Raw genomic sequence first — 13,516 nt, 5'->3', positions numbered from 1 at the left:
CTGAGCAGCTTGAGAAAGCTGGTGAGGCCGAAATAGAGAATGCCTCGCCCCTTACCCGTTGTAAGAGGAAGCTCACCGGTCTGGAAACGGTCCCCAGTGGAAAGAGCCGAAAAAGAGGGATTCGGCACTGACCCTCCCCTAGCCTTGGTAATGGATTAGGAAAGCGCAGCTGTTACCGGACAGAGTAAACCCTATGGCTAGCACTCTATCACTATCTGGGAATGAACACCCGCTTGTTACACTGCATTGGAATGCGCTTGGAACGCGTTCACCCATAAATCCAGCCTGATATTGCCCCACGAACACTCTTGCAATCGGTGATAGACGGCGGCATAAAATTTGAGAGAGTATCTTGTAGGCAGCGCTCAGTAGTGTGGTCGCGCGATAGTTTCCGCATTTTAACTTGTCGCCCTTTTTGTAGATGGGACACACAATACTTTCCTCCGGTAATACTTCCTCCTTCCAAATCTTGGTAATGATCTAGTGTAGTGCTCTCACCAGTGCTTCTCCACCGTATTTTAGAAGCTCGCTTGGTAGTTGATCTGCTCCAGTGGCTTTTGTTGTTTTTCAACCGGCCAACCTCCTCCTCAATCTCCTGGAGTTCAGGGACCGGAAGTCATTCGTCCTGTGCACATACTCCTAGATCTGTTACCACACCACCTTCGGTCCTTGCAACGTCGCCATTGAGGTGTTCATCGTAATGCCATCGCCAGCTCTCGACCACCTCACGCTCGCTCGTGAGAATATTCCCGTGATTATCTCGGCACATGTCGGCTTGTGGCACAAAGCCCCTGCGCGAGCGGTTCAGCTTCTCGTATAACTTTCGTGTATCCTTAGCGCGGTCCTTCCATCGCTTCGCGATCTCGTACTTTCTGCTGGTGCTTTCTCTTTCGGAAGACTGAGTTCTGCCTACTCCGCGCCTGTCTGTAACGTGCCTCATTCGCTCTCGTAGGGTGTTGCAGCATTCTCGTCCATACTGCGTTCTTCTCGTTTTTCAACTGGCTTATTGGGCCTACGCCTACACTCCTGTCTAGCCGGAGGGCCATCGTGCCAGTTCTGTTTAACGTCCCAATCAACACAGAGACGACCACGCTGATGGGGCTACCACACCTTGGATCTAGCTGGGCGTGATGCAGCGTTTCTTACTCAGCCGCTGGATGCCAGAACAGACGCTGTTTGAGCCGCACCTCCTTGGTGAACAGACGCTCGGGTCGTACCTCCTCAATCTAGCTGAAGTCAGAAGGACAACGTTGCCCAGGCTGCACTACAAGCTAAGCACACAACTCTTAGCTGGCAGTCTTTGTCATCGCTTGACCCGTGGAAACATGAGGTAGGAACTTGTGAGTACCAGAGCTATGTTGGACGCTCTCCTTATCGACTCACCGTTTTGCAGCCCGGTTATCAAAACCTCTACAAGACAAATTGGTCATCAAAATGTTACCTGAGTATTTGACCCGATATCTTCGTCTTTGTCGTCAAATCCTGGAAAAAATATTGTTGATTTTCCGCTCTCTCTAGAGCTGCAAATGCAAATGCAAAAAATAAGCTCATGTCCAGTGCAGAGCTATCAAAATAACAGATTATCTTTGGGGCATTCGTTCATATCCGACCTGGATCCGATCTGAACCAAAGTTTGCACGTTTATCGCATCGGTTGCGTGGGCCCTGCAGCTACGTATTTTTTTTTCAATAAAAACGCTGAATGAAGCTCCGTCTGGGTACCGCACAGAGATTTTTTTCTGAGCCGTTGTTGTGGCACTTCTTCGGGGTCATTCGCTCGTTGTTGCTGCCGTTACCGCCGCCTTCGCGCTGCCGCCGCCGCCTTCTTCTGTCACACAGCTTTATCGCCCTCAATCTTTCATAAAGCTGTCTGCGTGGTGAGAGCAATCCACCACTTTATGATGAACGCGGGATGTTCCCGCCGAGGAAGTCCCATCGATTCCCGTTTGGCCTTGTGTCTACCTTCTGGAGGAGAGAGCGAGCGACGATCACCACGGGACCCGCCACAGTGAGAACCCGCGTACGGAAACGAATTAAAAGAGGGAACGAACCCGAAGTAGATCGAACAAGGAATTTCGAAGAAAACAGGATGATGATGGCAAAAGACAACTAGCGCGGGTAAGTGGTACCTACCAGCACGATGGATGATCTAAAGGGGTACTCTGCGGGGAAATACGGGAGAAACCGAAAACCAGTTATTGCGGATTAATATAATATCATATACGTATGCTCTTGTCTTCGACGTTGTTAGGCCAGCAAGGCTGACGATGGATGTGGCGCGGCTACTCACGATCGACGGTGACCTGTGCGCACTGGTGTGAAGCACAGTGTGCCTCAGGGTTTCCAGAGAGCGAACAGGGTGACGCCGCTTCGCCGAGGCGATGGAGTGTAGCGAATATGTGCAGTCGTTCGCACAATTAGGTGCTGCCTGTCGCTGAAAAGGTGAAGGAGACTGGTCGGAAAGTGACGACGGCTCGTGAGAAGCTCGGATTGAACCGGTCTTGCTCGTCTGGCCTGGAATGCGCGATCCGTCAATGCTCTTTATTTGATGCTAAACTGAGCAAAGTGTGATAGCTTTGCAGTAGATTCATTTTATTATATCTAGATGAATTTATTACAATACGACTGGTCTGTCATTGATTTAGTGATAACGTCAACCGTTGTGTAAACTAATTACTTTAAGAACATGCTATTATTGTGATAAGGGCGACTGATAAGGCCCTTGTGAACAAATCTGATATTGAAATGTATGTAACTCGGATGAGTAATCTAAACAAAATTCTTTTTGAATTGATGTTTCTGATTTGAAAATTGAAAATCCAAACGAGATCATCTCCCTTCTGAGTCATTGACGCTTCGATTTCTATCGCAGTAGAACTAATCGAGCGTTCGAATGCCACGAATCGAATAATTTATATTTAAACGCATACTCACACATGATTAGCCGCTCAGAACGAGTGTGAACTGGTGAGTGATACGTGCGGTATGTGTGACTCACGCAGCTCAACATGCGCGCAAATGGCATTACATATTAGTTTTATTGTTCCCACCCGCCATCGACTGTATTTATGATGCATACCGATTCAGTGAATTTAATGAAGGTTATTCGCCTTTTCTTCGCCGCCGTCAAGTTTCCAGACCAAAGTGCAAAAATGTGATTCATTCTGACGCACGTGCCCATTGCGGTGCGTCACAGGCCAGTTGTGTGTTCACTCTAATTTGGCGTTCGCGCGGTGGATCCCTTCATCGCCGCCCCTTTTCCGACCGAAGGAGGTAAATGTCGGAATTCGAAGAGAACACCTGAACACTGTTAACAGGCGTCAGGCGATCGTCTCCGGTTTACGCACACCGATCAAATGACGGAACAGGTTATATTGAATGTGGCTAGTTATACGTATTAATATCTTGTCGAAATAAAAAAAAACACCGCTCAAGTGTATCTACACATCGGTTTTGAAGGCCATCCGGTTTTTTGTTCGAATTTATCGGGTGGGTTTGTTTTAATGTAGGTATAGTTTGTGGTGGCTGTTAAAACGTCCTTATAGTGCTTGATTTTTTTAGAGTTATATTGAATTAGATATGCATCGTCATTTATTATATAACTTAAGAACGTTGGGGGGTTCGGATGACAAAGCGTTATCCGAATGATCAGATGAGAAGTGGAAGATAAATTTTAATCTAAGTAAATATTTCGTGTCATGATAAGATGTTTATAAAATGTTTCATTCGCAAATTCCTACATGAGATCACAGATATGTCTAGCGTGTAAATACTTCATGTTTCCTTCGCTTCACGTGATGCTTGTGCAGATACTAACTAGAGGCATCTCTTGTCATACCCTAACATAGCTAAGTTAAATGCGCGAGATATCGGATCGCGCTAGCAAACAGGGCGTAGCAGTAGATAGGGGCGTTATTGTACTGCTGCTTGTATGCAAGTTGCTAGCGCAAAACTCGTTTTTAAATCAACCGTACACGAGGCATTCTTGCCATATTCAAATCAAAACTGGCGTTCGATCTGAATAGGCCGTGATTCCTATGCAGATTCGCCCGATGCATTTAAATACTTTATTTATTAGGTATTAACCTATATATGACCATGTCCTATAACTACATATATGTAGTAGGAAAAAATGTTACGTATTTTTCAATGACCCCTAACGAGACCAACTCAGAATCATCAAATACACTTCTAAAAGAGTCCAGTGCCTTTACATTATTAGGTTGTGCCTGCCTAGTTGAGAAATAGCCAAATATTGCCTGCATATGACCATGTGCTATACCCTCCGATAGTAGGAAAAAATGTTACGTATTTTTCAATGACCCCTAACGAGACCAACTCAGAATCATAAAATACACTTCCAAGAAGAGTCCAGTGTCTTTACATTATTAGGTTGTACCTGCCTAATTGAGAAATAGCCAAATATTACCTATATATGACCATGTCCTATACCCACCGGTAGTAGGAAAAAATGTTACGTATTTTTCAATGACCCCTAACGAGACCAACTCAGAATCATCAAATATACTTCTAAGAAGAGTCCAGTGCCTTTACATTATTAGGTTGTGCCTGCCTAGTTGAGAAATAGCCAAATATTGCCCATAAATGACCATGTGCTATACCCACCGGTAGTAGGAAAAAATGTTACGTATTTTTCGATGACCCTAACGAGACCAACTCAGAATCATCAAATACATTTCCAAGAAGAGTCCAGTGCCTTTACATTATTTGGTTGTGCCTGCCTAGTTGAGAAAGAGCCAAATATTGCCCATAAATGACCATGTGCTATACCCACCGGTAGTAGGAAAAAATGTTACGTATTTTTCAATGACCCCTAACGAGACCAACTCAGAATCATCAAATACACTTCTAAGAAGAGTCCAGTGCCTTTACATTATTAAGTTGTGCCTGCCTAATTGAGAAATAGCCAAATATTACCTATATATGACCATGTCCTATACCCACCGGTAGTAGGAAAAAATGTTACGTATTTTTCGATGACCCCTAACGAGACCAACTCAGAATCATAAAATACACTTCCAAGAAGAGTCCAGTGCCTTTACTTTATTATGTTGTACCTGCCTAATTGAGAAATAGCCAAATATTGCCTGCATATGACCATGTGCTATACCCACCGGTAGTAGGAAAAAATGTTACGTATTTTTCAATGACCCCTAACGAGACCAACTCAGAATCATCAAATACACTTCTAAGAAGAGTCCAGTGCCTTTACTTTATTAGGTTGTGCCTGCCTAGTTGAGAAAGAGCCAAATATTGCCCATAAATGACCATGTGCTATACCCACCGGTAGTAGGAAAAAATGTTACGTATTTTTCAATGACCCCTAACGAGACCAACTCAGAATCATCAAATACACTTCCAAGAAGAGTCCAGTGCCTTTACATTATTTGGTTGTGCCTGCCTAGTTGAGAAAGAGCCAAATATTGCCCATAAATGACCATGAGCTATACCCACCGGTAGTAGGAAAAAATGTTACGTATTTTTCGATGACCCCTAACGAGACCAACTCAGAATCATAAAATACACTTCTAAGAAGAGTCCAGTGCCTTTACATTATTAGGTTGTACCTGCCTAATTGAGAAATAGCCAAATACTACCTATATATGACCATGTCCTATACCCACCGGTAGTAGGAAAAATGTTACGTATTTTTCAATGACCCCTAACGAGACCAACTCAGAGTCATCAAATATACTTCTAAGAAGAGTCCAGTGCCTTTACTTTATAAGGTTGTGCCTGCCTAGTTGAGAAAGAGCCAAATATTGCCTGCATATGACCATGTGCTATACCCACCGGTAGTAGGAAAAAATGTTACGTATTTTTCAATGACCCCTAACGAGACCAACTCAGAATCATCAAATACACTTCCAAGAAGAGTCCAGTGCCTTTACATTATTTGGTTGTGCCTGCCTAGTTGAGAAAGAGCCAAATATTGCCCATAAATGACCATGTGCTATACCCACCGGTAGTAGGAAAAAATGTTACGTATTTTTCGATGACCCCTAACGAGACCAACTCAGAATCATCAAATACACTTCTAAGAAGAGTCCAGTGCCTTTACTTTATAAGGTTGTGCCTGCCTAGTTGAGAAAGAGCCAAATATTGCCTGCATATGACCATGTGCTATACCCACCGATAGTAGGAAAAAATGTTACGTATTTTTCAATGACCCCCAACGAGACCAAGTCAGAATCATAAAATACACTTCCAAGAAGAGTCCAGTGCCTTCACATTATTAGGTTGTACCCCTGCCTAATTGAGAAATAGCCAAATACTACCTATATATGACCAAGTCCTATACCCACCGGTAGTAGGAAAAAAATGTTACGTATTTTTCAATGACCCCTAACGAGACCAACTCAGAATCATCAAATACACTTCTAAGAAGAGTCCAGTGCCTTTACTTTATTAGGTTGTGCCTGCCTAGTTGAGAAATAGCCAAATATTGCCTGCATATGACCATGTGCTATACCCACCGGTAGCAGGAAAAAATGTTACGTATTTTTCGATGACCCCTAACGAGACCAACTCAGAATCATCAAATACACTTCTAAGAAGAGTCCAGTGCCTTTACTTTATTAGGTTGTGCCTGCCTAGTTGAGAAATAGCCAAATATTGCCTGCATATGACCATGTGCTATACCCACCGGTAGCAGGAAAAAATGTTACGTATTTTTCGATGACCCCTAACGAGACCAACTCAGAATCATCAAATACACTTCTAAGAAGAGTCCAGTGCCTTTACTTTATTAGGTTGTGCCTGCCTAGTTGAGAAATAGCCAAATATTGCCTGCATATGACCATGTGCTATACCCACCGGTAGTAGGAAAAAATGTTACGTATTTTTCGATGACCCCTAACGAGACCAACTCAGAATCATAAAATACACTTCTAAGAAAGTCCAGTGCCTTTACTTTATAAGGTTGTGCCTGCCTAGTTTAGAAATAGCCAAATATTACCTATATATGACCATGTGCTATACCCACCGATAGTAGGAAAAAATGTTACGTATTTTTCAATGACCCCTAACGAGACCAACTCAGAATCATAAAATACACTTCCAAGAAGAGTCCAGTGCCTTTACATTATTATTATTATTATTATTATTATTATTATTATTATTATTATTATTATTATTATTATTATTATTATTATTATTATTATTATTATTATTATTATTATTATTATTATTATTATTATTATTATTATTATTATTATTATTATTATTATTATTATTATTATTATTATTATTATTATTATTATTATTATTATTATTATTATTATTATTATTATTATTATTATTATTATTATTATTATTATTATTATTATTATTATTATTATTATTATTATTATTATTATTATTATTATTATTATTATTATTATTATTATTATTATTATTATTATTATTATTATTATTATTATTATTATTATTATTATTATTATTATTATTATTATTATTATTATTATTATTATTATTATTATTATTATTATTATTATTATTATTATTATTATTATTATTATTATTATTATTATTATTATTATTATTATTATTATTATTATTATTATTATTATTATTATTATTATTATTATTATTATTATTATTATTATTATTATTATTATTATTATTATTATTATTATTATTATTATTATTATTATTATTATTATTATTATTATTATTATTATTATTATTATTATTATTATTATTATTATTATTATTATTATTATTATTATTATTATTATTATTATTATTATTATTATTATTATTATTATTATTATTATTATTATTATTATTATTATTATTATTATTATTATTATTATTATTATTATTATTATTATTATTATTATTATTATTATTATTATTATTATTATTATTATTATTATTATTATTATTATTATTATTATTATTATTATTATTATTATTATTATTATTATTATTATTATTATTATCATTATTATTATTATTATTATCATTATGTCTAGCGTGTATATACTTCATCTTTCCTTCGCTTCACGTGATGCTTGTGCAGATACTAACTAGAGGCATATCTTGTCATACCCTAACATATATTTGTTTTGTCCATTAAATGTAAGAATTCATCCGGCGATTGATCAAAATAAATTAGTTGCTTATTCAGAATTAGCTTCGAAAGTCTACTGGATCTATGGAAATGTTTATATTATTCAGAATAGATCATTTTAAAGAAGTATTTTACCATGCGACATGTTCTCTACCGCTGAATTTTCCATTGGTTGTTGATGCTTCTGTTCTACCAGCCTGGACAGCTTTCGACCAAATATTGTTACATTGATTTCTATTGAAGCACTAATAATCTGTTTATGATCGCGTATCAGTCCCATATTTGCTGAATTTCCTATTCATATAGGACAGTTATGCGATCATAGGCAGTAATGCTATGTGTAAATTCGTGAATCATATTTGTAAAATTATTTTATTTTCATTCACAGGTACAATAATGCTTCAAGCATTGGATATGCTGTCGATACAAAAGAGTGGATTTTTAAAACAACACCGAAAAAGTATGAAATTTCTGGATGCTGCGATCCAGATTTCAGAGAAAGGAAACAACCGTCCTAATTTTATGTTTGGGAACTGGTTGTCGCACATCAATCAGTAAGTACGAGGTCTACAAGTTTGAGTAAGTAACACACCCTGTCATTATCATATAATATTCAAATTCATATTCATATCTTCCGTAGGTCAATGTCGAAGGGGAATATACAGAGAAATATGGACACGGCATACATCAGCTACCCTTGTATTACTATTGTTCATGAATGCTTATCACTAGCTTAATGATATCAGTTATCTGAACATGGTTGGCAAAATTCAAGTCCTCGTGTCAACGAAAAGATCAAAATCCGAAGCAACAAAAAAAACTTCACCCATGATTTGGATGTATTCGAGCAAACCAGAAGATCCAGAACGGAAGCTGCTGCTGTATACACTTATATAAGATGATTTAACTCATATCCAGCTTTTTACGCTGGCTATAAAACTACGGGGGGTGATTCGTTTTTGACAATTCTTGCCGACAACTTTTATAGATTAATCTTAGTAGGCTTGGTGTTGAGGTTTGTTGATTCATCTGTCAAAAATTTTCATTGTGTGGAAGCCGAAAAAGTTTTGGGCTCTTTAATGCAAACTACATTTAATTTAATTGATATTTTTTACGGTTTTAGGCAACGGAGGAGGATTGTAAAACTATCTAAAAGGACCTTGTCAAATGGAGTTGAGAAGAGATATTACAAAGTTCATCGTAGCCCAGATATCATTGTAGGCCCGACTACTGAATTCACAACGAACAGTGTTCATTACGGTGAAGAAATAACGAATCGTTTGTTTGATCGTTTGTTGACACCCTCTACCAGCCTAGCCAAATTCTACTGATTATTTTAGCGCAACAATATACAATGAAGTGATAATTGACTCCATTATCAACTACAACCTGGTTTTTATCAGGCATGTTTGGGAAATCATTAAGGGTTGTGAAGGAAAACTACGATACAAGGCAGGATGTCTCCAAAGGCAATGTATTAAATTATAGAGGTTCTTTTGTATTGAGGCAGTATCCATTTATTACGTAACACTAAAACCGACCAGAGAAGGTAAACCCTCCTCCCCCCTCCGTAACGCTTTTCTGTATGAAAATTCTAAACTTCTTGTATGAACCATAACGCATTCTCCTATAGCGTTCAGTAATTTATGAACGACGCCAAACCAACCGTGCATAGGTCGCAGGCCGGGTTCTGTTTTTAAGTATTATGTTTCCAGTTCAAACCCGAATTAGCGACATTTTTTCTTTGACTTCCGCTGCTTTTGCCTTGCGTTAAACACAATGTCGGAAGTGGGGCGCTGTATTGTACCCCTGGTGCTCTATACAGCGCCCCACTTCCGACATTATGTTTAACGCAAGGCAAAAGCAGCGGAAGTCAAAGAAAAAATATCGCTAATTCGGTTTTGAACTGGAAACATAATAACTTCCGTTTAAAAAGTCTTCGGTCGATCACGCTATACCGAAAGCGGGTTAAGGGAAACAAATCATTCTGGGCAGAAATAAATCACCGACTCCGCCAAATATCGCCAGATCTCGATCCTGCTAGGTCTTGTTCAGTAAAATCAGCCTAAACTAGGCTCAAATTATTGGCAGACACAGGTGTTTAGACGAAATAAAAAATGTCTATATTCAGCCAAAACAAAACTGAGACCTGGATACAGTTCAGTGTAGTTTCTTCAATTGTGGATGGAAGAGCCATTTTGAAATGTACTCATTGTTTCCATATTTCCTGCCAACTAATTATCGACAGCATCTTTATCAACCTAAAATAGTAAAAACGTTAGAACCGAGATCATAAAAAAATTGAAAATGAATTTCTCTTGTTACCGAAGGAATGAAAATTCTTGACGTTCCGCATTGTAAACATTGAAACATTTCTACAAGGCTTACTTTGATTCTACCATAATAAAATTTATAGTGTCGGCAAGAATTGTCATAAGGGGGTGATTTACAGTTTATGGTAAGCTAGCGTAAAAAGCTGGATAAGAATTTAACGGAGTAAGTTATCTGACCATGGTTGTGCTAACAAAAACACTGGCGCCTTCATCATTTCAATCAAGACAAGTGAGTGCTCCTGTAAATGTCAGTCTTCTCAGTAGTCAGTAGTTAGTACAGCACAACATAGCGACAAAGGTGTCTACTCTGCAGGTCCTTAACGATAAAACGGAACATTGTTAGTAAGTACACAGAAACACAACGCACATAAAACATAATGCATAACATATAGTGTGGTGGCCAAATTCCTTTGAAGAAGGTACAATAAATGTGCCCTAAACGTCGGATGAAAGCATAAAAGAAACTGGAACCCATAGCATCGAAACAGCATAACACGGTTGACTCCATGACAAGTTACTGTCAATGAATGAACAACGAACTCGTATTCATCATCGGCTTCTACGATCATCTCGAGGGCGTACACAGAGCAAAGAGGTAAGTGTACGACTAAATTTTCTAATACCCTGTAGCTACTTGATCATACGAAACAATTTTAACACATGGCACTTTGTACCAATTGATAATCATTAAGCGTTGTCAGAAGAGGATAGGGTACCGATTTCCTAAAATGAACAGCATTGTTACAGTTGATAATCTTCCCTTATCTCTAATTAATTTATGCCGAAACTGGATGCTTTTCCTCATATTTAGGTATTTGTTTTTTTTTTCATTAAACAACGGAGTGATATTTTCAAAATTGGTTGCCTTGCATTTGAAGGAAGGATCGAGGTATCTCCTGTCTTTTTTCTGGTGGAAAATGTAAGCAGTTTTCTAGCAACCTTTTTTTCAAAATTTCGTTTAATAGTTTTTGTAAAACTGAAATTTTTTTCACGACAACAAAATCAGGAGATACTTTGATTCTTCCTCTGCATGAAACCAATTTTGAAAGTATTAGGGTAAAAACACTAGACTTCGCCCCCTAAAATTCTGCACTAATCTTCGCCACTTCATACATAAAAAATGGCATTTGTATGGAGGGGGCGAAGACTAGAGCAGTGGCGAAGTCTAGTGCTTTAACCCTACTCCGTTATTATATATCAAAACCCGAAATATGAGAAAAATCATCCAGATTTGCCTTAAAATGCTTTCTTTGTTAGTTTTGGCAGCCGTCATTGATATTTTTGTACTTAATTTGATATCTTTCCTTTATCATATGATGTCATGTCCAATGGACATTGTCCATGTTTTCCAAAACTAAGACAGCATTTCTTTGATTGATGGTTTTGACAATAATAACAACTGACATTCTAATTTCCTTAAAAATCGTTGATCATTGTAGATAAAAGGGCTGTTCTAGTTTTGCTGATTGCAATAGAAACTTAGCACAGAAGAAAGTTTGTGTAGAAAATATCTTAGTGCCTGCCTCTCAATATACATGGCAGGTTGTTGCATTTCAACAACTGTTGTGATAGGTCAGGGGCCAAAACAAAATAAGCCGTTCAAATTTCAGTGTTGCATATATTATTTCAAGTTCTATTTGATTCAAACTTTTCATAACCATCAAATGGTGTCCGCAAAGACTAGAAAATTTATGTACTTTCCTGATATCCAACCCTTATGAATTTCTGTAGAACGTTTGATTTTCTCCCCCATCATTATGAGTTCAGCTTCTTGTTACATTGAGTCATCGATATTGGTCTGTGTTTCCCCTTCAAACAGCGCGAAAGATTCTATGCATTCGACAATTATCATTCGTCGACCCGTTTGGAAATGACTCACGGGGACGGCAAAAATTTAGTTAAATTCGTCTCTGGCCCCCTTGAGCCTGCAGGCGAAAGTGCGCACCCCATGTGTTATTTATCATCACCATCACCGTACTGTATTGTGAATAAGTGCTTCCCCCTGTTGAATCGCCGTCATGCATCAAACGGGTGGGACAGTATACATCAACATTAGCTCCTAAACCTAAACCATAGCGATAAATGATTTTGTTTTCCAATGGTTAACGCGCCACTTAGGTTGACTCAATGACACATTATGGGTATATTTTTGTTTTATTGTTTTCACTTTGGTAGTGGTGCAGGCTTGTTGATTGTACGGTGTCATAGCGGCTACTGCTATTACATATTGCTTCTGCTTTTGAAGGCTGTACCCCGAAAAGTCGCCAGTCTTCATTATTGAATGATTATTTCCTAGTGATATGGTACTTATTTCATCATATCTAGAAATATCTGTCATACACATTAGTCTATTCCAATTGTTTTACATATTCATGCGATTTAGGAACGCAACGTTGTGAAACATGCATAAAGAGATATAAATTGGATTATCGTGAAATTGCGCTACAGGGTAAAATGTCTACCTTTTTCAGAGCGCCAAGGCGAATCGGTATCGCTGTGTTTGTCTCCTCACCTCATGCTTTATTAACATACTCGTTCTCTACTCTCGAGTTGCGAACAACACATATAATTACAAACGTAGCATCCCAAAGTGCTGCTCGCGGTCCGGTGTAGCGTGTCGTTTTTCTCCGGATCGTTTTTTTTTTCTTTCTTGATGATGGAAGCATATTTTCTTATGCATGGTATGCTCTGACGCGAGCAGAAAATATTTATTTCATTTAAAATTCCGGTGGATGCTGGTTTGCTTAGATAAATTGAAATTTACGTTATTTGTTTTAATGTAGCGTTGCTGTGGTCGCATTGATTAACGATTTTTTATGTTTCTCATTTATAGTTGACTTGTTTCCCATACTTCTTTTTTGCCACCCCACCTCGAGATATAGTCTTCCCGATAGGGTGATTGAGACGCGGATAATTTTATTGAACAAACTTACGCTCGATATTTTACACACTCTCTCTCACACTTTTGTGTGTTTTTTTATGCATAAATATAACGCGCTTCCGAGGGTGTATTGATGACTTCTCGTAATTTCCTCTTCTCATTCTCTCACTCTCCACAATCCACCGCGCGGGGCGGGGGCAAGCAA

General features: G+C 38.3%; 1 long non-coding RNA gene across 1 annotated transcript; it reads left to right on the top strand.

Moving 5' to 3' along the window:
- Positions 1–1,640: 1,640 nt before the first annotated feature.
- On the top strand, positions 1,641–3,537 carry LOC134284653 (uncharacterized). Its single transcript, XR_009995862.1, has 2 exons — positions 1,641–2,117; positions 2,251–3,537. It is a non-coding gene; the product is annotated as an uncharacterized LOC134284653 (long non-coding RNA).
- The last annotated feature ends 9,979 nt before the right edge of the window (positions 3,538–13,516 follow it).

This window comes from Aedes albopictus, unplaced genomic scaffold (genome assembly GCF_035046485.1).
Source record: "Aedes albopictus strain Foshan unplaced genomic scaffold, AalbF5 HiC_scaffold_42, whole genome shotgun sequence".
Taxonomy (NCBI): domain Eukaryota; kingdom Metazoa; phylum Arthropoda; class Insecta; order Diptera; family Culicidae; genus Aedes; species Aedes albopictus.
This window is presented reverse-complemented; position numbering and strand designations above follow the sequence as displayed.